The sequence below is a fragment of the Cupressus sempervirens genome, chromosome 3 (assembly GCF_028749045.1).
Source record: "Cupressus sempervirens isolate cs-2001-9-10 chromosome 3, ASM2874904v1, whole genome shotgun sequence".
In the NCBI taxonomy this organism is placed as follows: Eukaryota; Viridiplantae; Streptophyta; class Pinopsida; order Cupressales; family Cupressaceae; genus Cupressus; species Cupressus sempervirens.
In genome coordinates this window covers 188,595,737-188,611,354 of record NC_143120.1, presented here as the reverse complement: position 1 = coordinate 188,611,354, position 15,618 = coordinate 188,595,737, and the positions used below count along the sequence as shown (strand labels likewise).

General features: G+C 35.4%; 1 non-coding gene across 1 annotated transcript; it reads left to right on the top strand.

Moving 5' to 3' along the window:
* The first annotated feature begins 14,234 nt into the window (after positions 1-14,234).
* Positions 14,235-14,448, top strand: LOC149565438 (small nucleolar RNA U3). The gene has a single exon (XR_016363156.1). It is a non-coding gene; the product is annotated as a small nucleolar RNA U3 (small nucleolar RNA).
* Positions 14,449-15,618: the final 1,170 nt, after the last annotated feature.

Sequence of the window (15,618 nt, the reverse complement as noted above, 5' to 3'; positions counted from 1 at the left end):
TAGTTTCTTAATCTAAATTAAAATTGTTTAGATGAAATTTGTAAGTAGGTAAACATTTATTATTTTCTTTTAAAATTAGCCTTCACTATAAACCAATACAAATATACTTTTAAATTAAGATGAAGTTTTTCTTCAACTTTGATTATTTTATATGATAGTATTTACCACAAATAAAGATTTTTTATTATATTGTATTAATATTTGTTTTCTAACTATTTAGAACACATTTTATCATTTAACTATTCTATACACTCACTTGATATTATTAAAAAAAAGTTTATTATTTAATTTTTGAATATGATTAGTATAATACATATGAAACAATATAAATATCATTAGAAGTATATTTAAATTAATTAAAAATAAAATACATTTATCTACATACATTAATTAAATTTTAATAACTTTTTATTTTATATTTCATATTATATAAAATATTATTTCGAAATGTATATTTAATTGAACTATGCACTTTTTCTCAGTTTAGAGAAATTAGTAGTTGAGATACTTGATGAATTATGTAATGTGGATGAATTTAATGGTATGAAATTAACTTAATAATTAGTTTTTTAAAATAAGAAGAATGAGTTTCAAATTCAATTTGTTGGAGTGAATCTAATGGCGAACCTTCTCTCAGTCAATAATAGTATTTATTTTTACAATCAAATAGTTTGTTATAAATTTTAAAATGAAAAATAGTAGTGCACTGTAAAAATAGCCTCAAAAGGTGTAGTGTTCATTGAAAATTTGCTAATAAGACCCCAAAACTTTCAACCAATCACCATTAATAAAATGAATTTTGAGAATTTTAAAAGTAAAAAACTAACATGTATGCTATACAAAAATTTGAATAAAACTTTAAAAAGAAAAATTCTTCATTTGATTGAAATTAAATAATTTAATCACTATTTAAACTCAAGTGATTGCAATAGTATATTGCCTATGACAAATACTAATGAATTAAAAAAATACACAATGTAATAATTTGAAAAATAAACTCAAAATTGAATTTAAATATTAATTTAATATTTTCCATAATTAAGAAATTAAATGATAAGATCTACAAATGGAAATCATTTACAATGTTCATTTTATGAATGCAATAAAAGAGTTATATCTAATTTAAATCATTTTAAAAATCAACTACCCATAACAAAATACAAATTAGAAACTCGTTTATCCTGAAATTATTATAGATGATTTTATTCATAATATTTATTCAAAAGAATAGGTATAATAGTTACTTCAGTTTATAATGTGATTCTAATTTACTTTGTTTTATAAATTAGTATGGGGCACACAAACATGTGATGAGGTCACCGATGATGAACTCGCACCAACATCATCAACACGGGGAGGCAACACTGACCTAGCCTAGGATATCAATAGGCTACTCAATCTATGGATGGCTCTAATAGTTTGAGAGCTAACCTTTGCAATGATATCAGAATTCTGCACTCAAGGAGGGGGGGAGACATCAATAGGGGGGACAAAAGTGCCAACTTTCTTCGGCTAGGAAGAGGGTCTATCCTAAGGAGCTCCTCCTCCTACACCCATGTTGGGCTTCATGCTCCAATAGTTCACCTTGAGGCCCAACACAAATTTTGTATACAATTTTCTAAGGAAATAAAATGGCATCTCTAAATTGCTATGTGGAGGGATGTCAAAAACCATCCACCAACAATCTCAAAAGTTTGCACATATGGCGTCATTTGTGCACCATTTAATCGATAGTTTGGGCTTTTTGTGGTCGACTAGTAAACCAATTTTTTGGTTCGCAAAAAGGGCAACCAAATCATCTTTACTTATATTGAGGGCCACAACCTCATCATAGTCCAACCCATCATCAAACATCTTGTACATTTCGTCATGCCAACGAAGAGCAACATTTTGTTCGTTGGTAAGTGTTTCAATGTTATCCACTATGGTGTTTAACATGGATAACATAGGAGCCAATGCGGGTATAGTATTATATATTGTTCACAAAGCCCTCAATTTGGTGAGATTTTCATATATCAAATCCTCGATTTGAGGAGGGTTTTGAGGGGGTAGGGGATCATTTGGTGGACGATTTTGAGGGTGCACTAGATCATTTGGTGGGGGGTTACAAGGAACAATATTTCTTGCCTTAGTATCATCATTTCAGTTAGCCATACCTATTAATTTGCAAAACATAATTTCTATTAAAAAACCTAAATTTCAACAATTTCTATAAAAAAAACCTAAATTTTCACAAATTCAATTAAAACTAACAAATTTAAAATAAAATTGATTGAAAACATTAAAAAAACAAAAAATCACTAACCTATGTCATGTATTTGTTTGTGGATTGGATATCAAAGCTCAAAACACAAAACACAGTGTGAACAAACAACCCTCGGGTTTTGCTCTTTTTTAAAAAAAATCATAGTACAGGTATCGGGTATCCAATTTTATATTGGATATCCGATAATATCAGGTATCCAATATGAAATCGGATACCTAATAAGGCTTGGGCCTACTTTTTAGCTTTGGTATCAGGATGGGTGGAAAAAAGTTAGAGCGGATTTTGAAACGCTTTTAGACATTTTCAAGCTCTATTTTTTTCACATCGCCACTTTTTGGCACACCATGATCCTGCACATGCCCATAAGATGTGATTTATAAAAGGCCCACTGTACCTCCCTTGGCTGCTAATACTAGTATCTCTAGGGAGGCCATTAAAACTTCTTAATCTTCCCATAACTTATTTCAAGATTGTTTGGCTTCATTAAAATTCATATTGGAATTGGAATTGAAAAGGAAACCTACAATGAAATAAGTAGACATGAAGATGAATGAAAAGAGTTGTCACTACTGATTTTGGCTACATCTCACACCCCTGCATACATCTTCCCAACCGCATCCATAGAAAAGATCATAGGAAGCAGTAGCAAAGAACCCCCACCATGTGGGTCATTAATGTCTTTCCTCTCCCTACCATCAACATACACACAAACCCTAACCCCTCAAATTGCTTCACTTATCACCATCACCAAGCACACATTAATATCACAAGATTCATTGTTACCAAGAAAATCCCTATCAAAGTTTCCAATTTGTAGATTTTGTAAATACTCCTTGCACAAAGTGACATGAAATGATGAACCTAAATTAAACACTCAACCATTAGTTGGAATTTCTTCTCGGGAAGTTAAAATAAGAACAAAAAACATCTTCTTGGCATGTTTTGGTGGCTTCTTTATTGATCATCATCATTTTTTGAGTCTTTTTGTTGTTCCAATGGTTCTTTTTTATGTGGCGTGTTTCCACAAAACCAACATTCTCCATTTTAGCCCTTGGACTTTGATCTTCCTCTCTCATTATCATTGCCTCTATCTTGATCCCTTCCTCTATTATTAGTACTTAAACCAATCAAGGTATCATGAGATGAGAGCTCTTGATTTTTCCTTCCCACATCTTTTTTTGAGAATAGTGGCTACAACATCATCAAATTTTAAATTTCTTTTGGAAGCCACTAAGGAGATCACTGCCATCACCACATCTTCATAGCTATTTGGTAAAGAACACAATAATAAAATAGCCTCAATATCACCATGTTAACTAATATCCACATAAACTAATTAGGTGACTAATACATTGGATTCATTTAAATGAATCGACATAATTTCCCTTTCTCACATTTTCAAAATCTATAGTTCTTCATGATGAATACCTTCTTAGGCATTGATGCAATCTCACATAGGGAAGATAGCTTGTTCCAAAAATTCTTCACCGTCTTCTTAGCTAAGAGATTGAAGAGCACGTTGTTGGACAACAATAAGAAGATAGTTTCCAAAGATTTTATGTCCATCTTCTCCCAATGTTTATTCAACATTGAGCCCTTTTCTTTGGTTTTCCCAAGCAAAGCGGCCAATAGATCTTGCTTGATTACTAATGACTCCATTTGCACTTTTCATAACCTAAAATTCTACTCGGCAAACATCTCAATTTTCCAAATGTCTACTTCATCAATTCTTCTGAAAAAATCTTCATGATTTACAATGCTGAGTTTCTTCTCCTTGCCCAGACTAACAATTGTTAAATTTGAAAATAGCAAGGAACAAACAGAAGAAATACAACAAAAAGAGAAATTGAAGAATACATCAAAAGAAAGAAGACACAAATTTTAAGGTGATTCAACAAAATGACTACTTCCATAGTGAGCAAGGAATGCTCTCTCTATTACAAATACATACAACATTCTTAGCCAATATATATCTTCAATCTAATTACATCTTCCAAGAAGATACCCAATTTGTAAGTCCTGCATTAACACCATGACTTCTATGAGGAGCTTATTGATTTCCAAACATAGAGAGTAGTTATATGTGTCAAATAGACAATATAATAACCCTAGACACCAAACTTGACTTCACACATAGCTAGTCAACATAACCAAGCTACAAACCATCAGATATGCCCATTATAAAGAGTTGCACATTATGGCCAACATTGTTATTTTTGTTGAAGTTATTTCAAAATAATTGTATTTTCTTATTAAATATTAAAAATTAAAATCAAACTCCCTATTTTATCAAGAGACACAAAGCGTCATAGTTCTTGCTGATAATAGATCAAGTGAAATAGTGAAGAATTTGGTAATTATTTGAAGGAAGATTTATAAATGATAATTGAAATTTGTAATCAAAGAAAATTTTAATGAATTACTGTAGAAATTGGTATTTATTTTTAACTTTCCATTTTCTTAAAATATTTATAAATGATAATTCAACTTTTTAATGAGACAAAAGTTTAATGTATTATTAGAGACCCTTAGGAGAAGTATGTTGTAGAGAGAAACAATGTAAGGTCTTATTTCTCTATATTTCACATTGCACGTGTTCATAGTTACACATTACATGTGCTCATATTTTTCTATATTTGTTAACCTATTTGATAATAATTATATAATTGTAACTCCTACCTGAAATGTTTTCTTTATTGACAATCTTTTTATCTAGACCTCTCTATATTTGTTTCATCAAATTATTCTAATTATATATATAAACTATTAAAAACAAAGCTACAAAAATCTTTAGAAACTAGTTTTTATAAATTTTAAAATATGAAACACGAACTTTTTAATTGAAAAATGAAATTTTTTTAAAAACTTCTCGATTGAAGAGCTCTAAAATAACAGTTTTCCTACAAAAAATAAAATGTAACCCACAAAAAGATGTAGAAGAATAGAATAGAAGTCAACAAAGAATGTTTGTAAATGCTAAACATCAACAATAGAAAATAAATGTTGATAATCCATGACCAAAGAACTTAGTGTGACACTTGAAGTGATTATGTAATCAAATTGTTAAAATGAAATAAAGATTTATATTAAGTTTAATTCAAAATACAAATCAAATAACAGTAACAACGTGAAATGGTAATGTTAATGAATTGGGTTACGGATTAAATGTTTTGGTCTTCTCCCAATTGTTCTGTTCAGTTTTTAAGCTTTTTCAGAATGATTTAATTTGAGATGATTGATTTGTTTCTTTGAAAATTTATATAATAAACTAAGACTTGACTTTTTTTAATGAATATTTTGGATTAGGTATAGACATATAAGACACACTAAATACAACTGTAATGTAAAAGATTACTAGAAGACTACAGGGATGGAGTGAATCCCATTCTTCAACACCTCAACCAAGGAACCCTTGTATGGCTGCACCTAATATGTTGCTCCTTTGCTATGAATAGCATAATAGCTTTTGGAAACTCATATCTTAACAACGATATGCTCAAATATGAAGATTTTAAATAATGCAAATTTTCAGATTGTGGAGGAGTTATAGATGTTATTTTTTCTCATTATTATATGACCAAAAATTTTGTATTTGTTACAAACAAAAATAATTTTCTGCTTGCTTGAACCAATTAAAAAAGTAAATTCATATTTTTTAATATTTGAAAATAAATATTTAAATTCAATTATAATGTTTTTAGAAAAAAAAAATTTAATGCTGGATGTTGATTCGCTCGCTGACAAAGTCAAATAAAAAAATGTGTCCTTACTTTCGAGCCAGCTTTAAACATCACACACTAAGGAAGAAATTAAGCTTGAAAAAGTAAGTCAAATATTGACTATTTAACACTTTTACATTAGGAATGAAACCTTAGTGTGCGATGTTTAAGCCATTTGCTCCTTTCGTTAGTTACCTGCCTTTTGGCACGAACTAAAAATCAATAGCCGCTACTTATAAAAGAAGGCGACTAATTGAGAAGGACAATCAACTAAATCAGATCCTATATGACCTAAACATCAATCACACGTCATTTAATTAATTAATTTATTAATAATAGTAGAAATAATGAACATGTAAATGACAGCTTTCTTCTGCTCCAATCTAAGTGCCTTCCATTTTAGCTGAGCAGTTCCTAGGCACCTGTGACAGTAAAGACAACAGAATAAAAGCAAAGATCGCATATTTGTTTGTATTTTTAATGGTATAATTCATATTTCAAGCGCTTTTTAATTATAATAATATAGATGAAAGGAATATAATGCTTACTAAAACATAATATTTTTTAAGCTACAAGACAACTAGAGCTCAACATAGAGGCATTTCTTGTTCCAGGTTAACTCACAGCCCACTTCAAGTTTTCTTCTTATGCATTTATTTTTGGGGATAAGCTGTGATTTATAGAAAAAGCCCTTTTTGCATCCATGTAAGTCTAGTACCAGGATGTCTGAGGAGGCCATAATAACTTCTTATGCTGCCCACAACTTATTTCGAGACTATTTGGCTTCATTACAATTAGTATTGGAATTAGAATTGAAAAGGAAACCTGCAATTAAAGCGGAAAGCACGGAGATGGATGAGAATATATGGAGCAGGCTTCCGCAAGAGTTGTTACCACTGATTCTGGTTAAGCTGCCAACCCTAGTCCTTAGAAAGTTTAGAGTTGTTTGTAGAGAGTGGAAGTTTCTTCTTTCACCACCAGCCATGATGTTCAAAAGAATATCATCTGCTGTTAGTCCCTGTAACTCTTCCCTCGCTTTTCTTGTAGGAGGCTTAAGTTTCTCCCATATGAAGAGCTCCGTGCCGAATGATTTATATCCGATTCAATCGGCGCCCACTTCTAATTGTATGCACAGGCTCTCTACAGACTAGTTGCAAGAGCATCCTCTGTTTTCTTTCTGATGACAAAGCAGGGCCAGAAGCTTCCTTCTCTTTATTTCACATATGCAATCCTCTTACGAGGACATGGAAAATGTTGCCTTCTCTTGCTGAGCTTTGATCGAGTCAAGATTTCATTGGCTTGGGCTTTGATTCCTTCACAAGCAGATTTATCTTAATCGCAGGGGAAAACAGAGTACATGAAAAGTACCAAAACACTTTGGTTATGGAGATGTATGATTCAGAAACTGATTCATGGACCAAATTGGAGAGATGAAGGCACCTATATCACTTTAGCCCACAGGGAAGGGGGTGCATTCGAGAGGAAGGTTTTATTATATCAATCAGACTCTAGTTGGATCCATGCTTAGGAATGATGTTGCAGCATTTAATGTAGCAGAGAAGAGCTGCGATGTTGTTATCAAACAACCTGCGAACTTTGGTCATGGGAAGCTAATTGGGTGTGATGGGAATGTGATTTTGGTGGATGATAAGGAAAGGATCTCTCCTTATGGAAGTTGAATGAAGATGTGAAGGACATAGGGTATTGTAATTGGTTACAACTTAAGGTGTTCTCCAGGAGCTTATGTGAAGAATTTATGCCGAACCAGCGAAATGTTGTCAATAGTTTTAGCAGGCAGAGGAGCCCACATGAGGTTAATTTTGGCTCTAGTTACAGCCGTTCACAAGTGGTCGTTAATAGTTGTGGGTGCATACTGGTACACATTTGCCAAAAAATGTTGGTTGTAGCTGACAGAGAGGGAAGAGCTATGAGGAGAATTGAGGGTAAATTGCTGAAAGCATTTGAACAAGCTGCTTCTCCATTACATGGTTATGAAATTAACAATGTTTGGTGGCCTTGATTTGACATAGTATCCTAGGTGTTTGCTTCAGTTGTTCAAGTATGGCTTTAATTTATCTTAATTTCACTTTTCCATCACTCCTTTAGAAAGTTGTTTTCCTCTTCTAGTTGGGGAGCATTGGCAGAAGGAATAGCGGTACATAAAGTTAATACTTGTAGTTGTTTTCCTCTTCTAGTTATTCCTTCTACTAAATGGGTCAAAGAAGAGCAATACTGAATTGGATCGGTTGACAAATTGCTTACCAAGAAACCTTCAAATTTTATTATGAAAGTGCCAACATGATGTAAATAAGTCTGCTAGCAATATTTATGGAAGAATCTGATCCAAGTATGAACAATAGGGCCCTGATGGAACAATATCCAAATGACACCGGTACTACTCAAGGATAGCTTTGATAATAATTCAAAACACGCAAGGAATAACTAGAAGAGGAAAATAACTACAAGTATTAACTTTATAAAATTAAATAATTAACTTTATAAAGTTAGAATACAACCTTTATTTAATATTCGAATGAGTAGGCCCCGCTTTCTTAATTGGAAGACAAAATCGACCCTCTTCACATAATTATTTGCCTATGAGAGTCAATGATAGGCAAATCCCCTGTTATAATTACGTTGCTAAGAGAGGGACATGACAGTCCGCCCTTCCGGATATTGCTTGCCCTCAAGCAATCTCAGAGCTGGATGCTGCAAAATGGTCTCATTCTCCCAAGTAGCATCTTCGACTGGTAAATTCTTCCATTTAACCAGATATTCTCGGATTACTCTTCGGCGAAGCTGCTTTTCTCTGCTTTCTAAAATAAATTCCGGTACCATGATCAATTTCCCTTCATCATCCAGAGGCGGCAAGACTGCAGAAGGTATCACATTCTGTCCCAATGCCTTTTTGAGACGTGATACATGAAACACATTATAGACTTTGCTGTCTGCTGGAAGCTCAAGTTCATAAGCCAATTCCCCTATTCGCCTACTGATCCTGAATGGTCCATAATACCTGGGTTTAAGCTTCTCTGACCCACTCTTTTTGAGAGTAGATTGTTGGAACAGTTGGAGCATTAAGTAAACCATGTCGCCCACCTCAAAGCTTCTCTCCGTCCTCTTTTGATCTGCATATTGCTTATACTGATTCTGTGCTCGAGCGATGTTATCACGTAGAGAGCTAATGATATCTTTACCTTCTTGCAGTAATTCCCCAGCACGTGGAACCCGAACATCACTCATCAATAAGTCAATGAAACTGGGTGTATCATAGCCGTATAATGCTCGAAAAGGTGTCATTTGGATAGACATGTGGAAAGTGTTGTTATAGCAATATTCACACAAATAAATCCATCTTACCCAAGCCTTTTGCTGATCGGCTACGTAATTCCTCAAGTAGCCTTCCACCCATTTGTTTACTATCTCCGTCTGACCATCAGTTTGCGGGTGATAACTAGTACTGGGTGTGAGCTCAGTGCCGCATAATCGAAACACCTCTTGCCAGAAATGACTCAAGAATCTACTATCCCTGTCACTGACAATACTGCGGGGTATCCCATGTAACCTGAAAACTTCCTTGAAGAATACTTCGGCTACCTGTACTGCAGTATAAGTAGTGGTGATGGGAAAGAAATGAGCATATTTTGTTAGCCTATCCACCACCACATAAATGCAATCACGTCCTTGAGCCTTGGGCAACCCAGTAATGAAATCCATGGATATGCATTCCCATTTCTGACACGGAATGGGAAGTGGCTGTAGAAGCCCTGCTGGGAAGGTGTGCTCCTGTTTATTCTGTTGGCAAACGGAACACTCACGAACATACTGCAAAACATCCTTCTTAAGTCCCTTCCATGTAAACCGTTCTCGCACTTGTCTATATGTTTTAAAGTATCCGGGGTGACCAGCTATAGGTGAATCATGAAGAGCTCGCATAATGAACTGTTTCACCTTCGATCCTGGGACTAAAAATATCCTGCTCTTGTAAATAATCAATTCATCCACAAGTGTGTACCTGGTATCAACAAGGGTCCCATCAACTATCCTTGATGCCCATGAATCTCGGGCATATTCTGCAATAATTAGATGCTTCCAATCCTCAGAGATTTCAATCATTGAACTAAGATGTGGCCTGCGTGACAAGGCATCTGCTACCACATTCTGTGTGCCCTTAACATAAGATATATCGAAGTCATATGCCTGTAACTTACTGACCCATTTCTGCTGCCTATCATTGAGATCCCTTTGCCCGAGGAAGTGTCTTAAACTGTTCATTTCATTCTCCTGGATGTCATCAAGGCCAAAATGATCCTGGGACTCATCCGTACACACTGGCGAATATGAAAAATCTTCAACACCTTTCAGCAAGAAGGGTCGTCTACATATATGAACCAAGCCCAATACCGGTGTATAAAAACTAATACCAACATCGGATGTTCTACTGGCACAAGGAAAGACAACACCGTATACTCTGCTAATCAAATCCATGATAGCACTCAGACAATCATTGCTACCATTAAGTGTTAAAGATCTCCAGTTAACTGAATCCCAAATGCTGCTGAAACGTTCTCGAGTCCATATCCGTAAACAAGAAACAGCTGGTAACTCAAGCAAACTCCTTACCTGAGTAATGTGACCAATACCAACTAACTTCACATACCTGTCTGCCATTGTCCTTGTATCCTGGATGTGAATGCAAGATGAACTCGTAACATTATCAGCTACCATATATGATCCGTCAAATGTAGAAAGCTGAGTGTTAGACGTACCAGATGAAATTAAAATTAGCTTCATGCCATGCTCATTCTCATGTCTCTCCCAGTCCTGTAATGCCAAAGTTGCTCGAGTGTCCTCAAGCTCGCAAGAAAGCTTGACAACTTCCTCCTCCTTCCTCCTCAAGGCATTTGAATAATCTTTCGTAAGGCTTAGAAGATGGTCACGATCTGATAGAAGATGCAAATAGCTCAACTTCATCGTTCCCATTCCTTCACCAATTGCATGTAAGTCACAGCAAGAAGAATTCGCCTGAACTCCCTTATGTCTTCCTTGTAACTGAATCATCTGGATGTGCTCTTCTAACATCTCCCGCATCCTGTCATGATGAGATAAAGAAGCCACAATACTATCTTTGCTTACCTTCAGCTGGCTGGACAAATCATGTGAAGTACTGCCATTCTCATCCTCATGTGACGAAGCATCTAACTGAGCCTGGTACTCTCTGTCAGCAAAATCATAAATGCTCGATGTCTGCTCATTTTCACCAGGTATCTCATCACCATGCACAATGACATCTTCATCATCATCTGAACTCACTTTACTGTAATCATTGCTTGTCGGAACCAAACTACCCTGAGTACATGAGACATCACCCTTGGGAAACCTGTATACAACTGTCTCAACTTGAGTGTCAAGTTGACAATTATTATCTATCAGCGTAATATTCTTCACCACTTCTTCTTGTGATCGAACTGAAGCCTCTGACCGGTTGCACACTTGTTTCTCGAACTCCTCATTAAGGTTCCTAGTAGCATCTCTCATTGTATCAGTCAACGCTTTGTGAGAAGATTTGCCAAAATGAAATCCAGTTGATTTATTCACCTTAGCTGGGACGGACAGCCTGTCAAGCATACGGTGGTGTTTAACCAACAGTTCAGACATGTTATGTTTGATTTTTCTGAGCTCATCCTGAATGCCTGAATAGTCCTCCTTTCCACAATTCCGACTCTGAATACTGCGTCTATTACTTGTCTGAGATTGTGTCCTTGGAGACTTTGTGTTGTACCTGTCCATCTTGGTTGAAGTAGAGTGCTGATCACTCATGTAATTTGGTTCTCACCCCACAGGATGGCAAGAAAACCGCTCTGATACCACTGTAATAACCCTGACAGGTTATTGCTTTCTCCAGCACCAAAAATAACTCTTTATTCTTCAAACAATCGTGCTCTGATACCACTGAAATATTCCTTCTACTAAATGGGTCAAAGAAGAGCAATACTGAATTGGATCGGTTGACAAATTGCTTACCAAGAAACCTTCAAATTTTATTATGAAAGTGCCAACATGATGTAAATAAGTCTGCTAGCAATATTTATGGAAGAATCTGATCCAAGTATGAACAATAGGGCCCTGATGGAACAATATCCAAATGACACCGGTACTACTCAAGGATAGCTTTGATAATAATTCAAAACACGCACTAAAGTTAAACCTGAATTTGATGTCTTTAGTGTAAGGTTGCCGCCCTGCCATTGACCAAGTTCCTGTATGGATCTGACCGGATCGCCCTCATCTCCTGCCGCTCATAGCTCGTTCAGGATCACGAATTCGATGGACTCCAACTGTTCGCAATCGGATTAGATCACCTCCTAGGTCATCCGCCAATCTTGTGATCTCGTATTGTTTACTGTCTGCAATGGAGACCGCGTAGCAGAGTATTTTCTTAGAATTGTTACAGATCGCGTCTTGAGAGGGCACGCACAATCCCACAACCTTCTGAATGATTTGCGCTTACTGTTGTCACTCTGCGTTTTTCCATTTTGGCGGCAAATGAGAGATTCTCACAAGCGATGAATAGACTTCGTACCCCTTAAGGGTTTCTTGGAGCTCGTCCGCTGCGGCCTGTATCTTAACAGCGTCTCCAAGCAATGGCGCTGCGGGAAGGTAGGGCAAAATTAAACTGCTTCTTCTTCCTTCCAATCCGCCTTCCTGCGTGTTGGAAATCGGCACCGAAGATTGCCCCAAATCTGTGCAATCGGTCTGGATGATTGATTTTCGGCTCTACCTGAAGAACGATGGATCCAAGTTACGCTCTTGCTAATTCCTCAAAAACTTCAACAGCTGACACCTTAATGATCACGAATTGGTCTTAGACCTCAGAACTTTGCCCAAATGAAATGACTGAGATATCACTTCCAAATTCGCGATGATTCGGATGATATTTCACACCCTCAAAATCGCTTATCCATGGGAGTTAACGTTCCCAAAGATAGTCTGAGAATTTGCAGACCAATGGCTACAAATCGCTCCAATGGAATAGAAATCGAATCCACAAAATTGCCTGCCTCAAAGGGAGCCCTATGTCCTTTATTTATCTCTTTGCCGGGAAGTTTCTGTAAATCATCCGGAATCATCTTGCACTACAAGTATTAACTTTATAAAATTAAATAATTAACTTTATAAAGTTAGAATACAACCTTTATTTAATATTCGAATGAGTAGGCCCCGCTTTCTTAATTGGAAGACAAAATCGACCCTCTTCACATAATTATTTGCCTATGAGAGTCAATGATAGGCAAATCCCCTGTTATAATTACGTTGCTAAGAGAGGGACATGACAGGTGGCCTTGATTTGACATAGTATTCTAGGTGTTTGCTTCAGTTGTTCAAGTATGGCTTTAATTTATCTTAATTTCACTTTTCCATCACTCCTTTAGAAAGTTGTTTTCCTCTTCTAGTTGGGGAGCATTGGCAGAAGGAATAGCGGTACATACAGTGGACACTGATGTCAAGTTTGTATATGCACTAAGCTGTAAAAGTGTTAATAGTTTCTATTTTGATGTAATGGCTATGAATTCAGTACAAAATGTAGAAGAGTCAATGCAGTAAAGCAGGCACAGCCAATTTCTGTTTTGAGAAGAAATTATGCAAACCTACTAATCAGTTCTACTTTAAACTTAATCTCTGTGACGAATATTAATTCGTGCAGATGGACTAATATTTTTCAAAATGAATTTCAGTGGGCGTTCTAATGTAAACGAAGAATGATTTACAATTGAATAATATTAAAACATCGGGACTCGATTGGAAGTCTTCTTTGAGAAATATAAATATGTTTTGTTCGAAGTCTATCATAGAGAAACATATGGTAAAAGGAAATTCGTCTTCTATGGAATATTTAATTTCCGGCAATGACAAGGTGGAATATAAATGTGCATATTCTCTTTGAAATAGTCTCGCTCCATACAGAGAGCATAGATATATGCGGGATGCGATGACTGGAAGTTCGTCCAGGGTCGTCAATAGTTGTTTGTGTATTTTTTTATATCTGCCAATGACAACTTGGAAATTTCCCTTGCGGTTATCTAATCGAGAGTCATTCTTTCAAACTATTCTGCGTCTTCCAAATTCAAGCAGCAGAAAAAATAATATTTAACTCTGTTCAACGACGTTCCTTTTGGAAGTAATATCCCACATTTAAGACACGCGCGACTCAAGAGTAAATATAGTACGACAAGACAGGCATTTAAAGCACGACCTTACTTGAACAGGATCTGTTCTGAAGGTTGTACAACTTGGTCTGCGTATCAAACTCAGACAAGCACATAAATCTGGAAGATGAGATAAGGCTCTCTGGCCAGAGCGCGAATACCGAGTCTGGCTGCTTCCGCAGCTCAGCCTCCCGATGAACGTCCTGCCTGCTAATAACTAGCGAGCAGTGAAGGCCTTAGAGCGTTCTGACAGATCCACTCCTTTTGGCTGAGTGGAATGCTCAATGAGCACATATAACTGCTAAGGGAACGGATGATTAATTAGTTTTAAAATTACAATTTTAATTTATTAAAAAATATAAATAAATTAAATTGGTTATGTAGATGCATTTTGGCCCTTCCATAGTCTACACCTCAAAACACACCTCGCCTTCTACAAATAGATCTTTCATACTTTTAGCTTTGTTTGTTCAACACTAGCCATTATGTAGCTAAGAAATATGGACCTTCATCTGACTGCTATACTTTAATCATCCCCTCTCACTCCACTTGTCAATACTTTGATTTCATAAACTCCTTTAACACTAGCCATTATGTAGCTAAGAAATATGAACCTTCATCTGACCGGTATATCAATTAGACTGTTTTGTAAGCATGCAATGCAAAAAAATTGTCCTTAAATTATCATTTAAGGTATTGAAAGGATTAGAACTGTTGGAAATTCTAATTGATATAAAAAATTAGAAAATCACTTTTACAAGAGTTGCTTCATTATCTAAACCACAATTATTGTTGCTCACTTATAAGATTCAATGTCAAAGCATCCACAGTGCATGCCACCCTTTATATTAAGTTTAAATTAGACTAATTCTACCGAGAGCAAAGCACTTGCAAAATTCAAGTGAATGTGTGTAAAATTTAATACATTAAAATTGACATCATATATGCATTAGGCTATAAGGTCCTTATCTAAAATTGGCAACACTTTCATGAAGCCTTTTGGACAAAATAATTGATCTTGAGATCTCCTTTGGGTGGATGGTCCATCCTCATTTTTTGGTTTATGGTGCAAAGCACCTTTAATGTCGATTCTTCAACTCTTGCAAATTTTAGTCATTTTCTTAATTTAGGGAAAAAAGAGAGAGGTGTTTATCATTTGTAGGTTACATTATTGTAGTGTGTAGTTTCTAATGGACAATGCTTACAAATAATAACACTAATTGTTCTCTAACATATCTATCATCATATCATGTTTCCCATAAATATAATTGAAAGATTCTCTTTGAATGACTGAGAAAGGTAAGAAAAGGGACTAGAAATAGTCCCTGATTTATAAAAATCACTTTTAAATGAGTCACTTTACCATCTAAACTATATTCTTTCTTGTGCCCTTCTACTAGAGTTAAAACATTGAACATCAATGTAT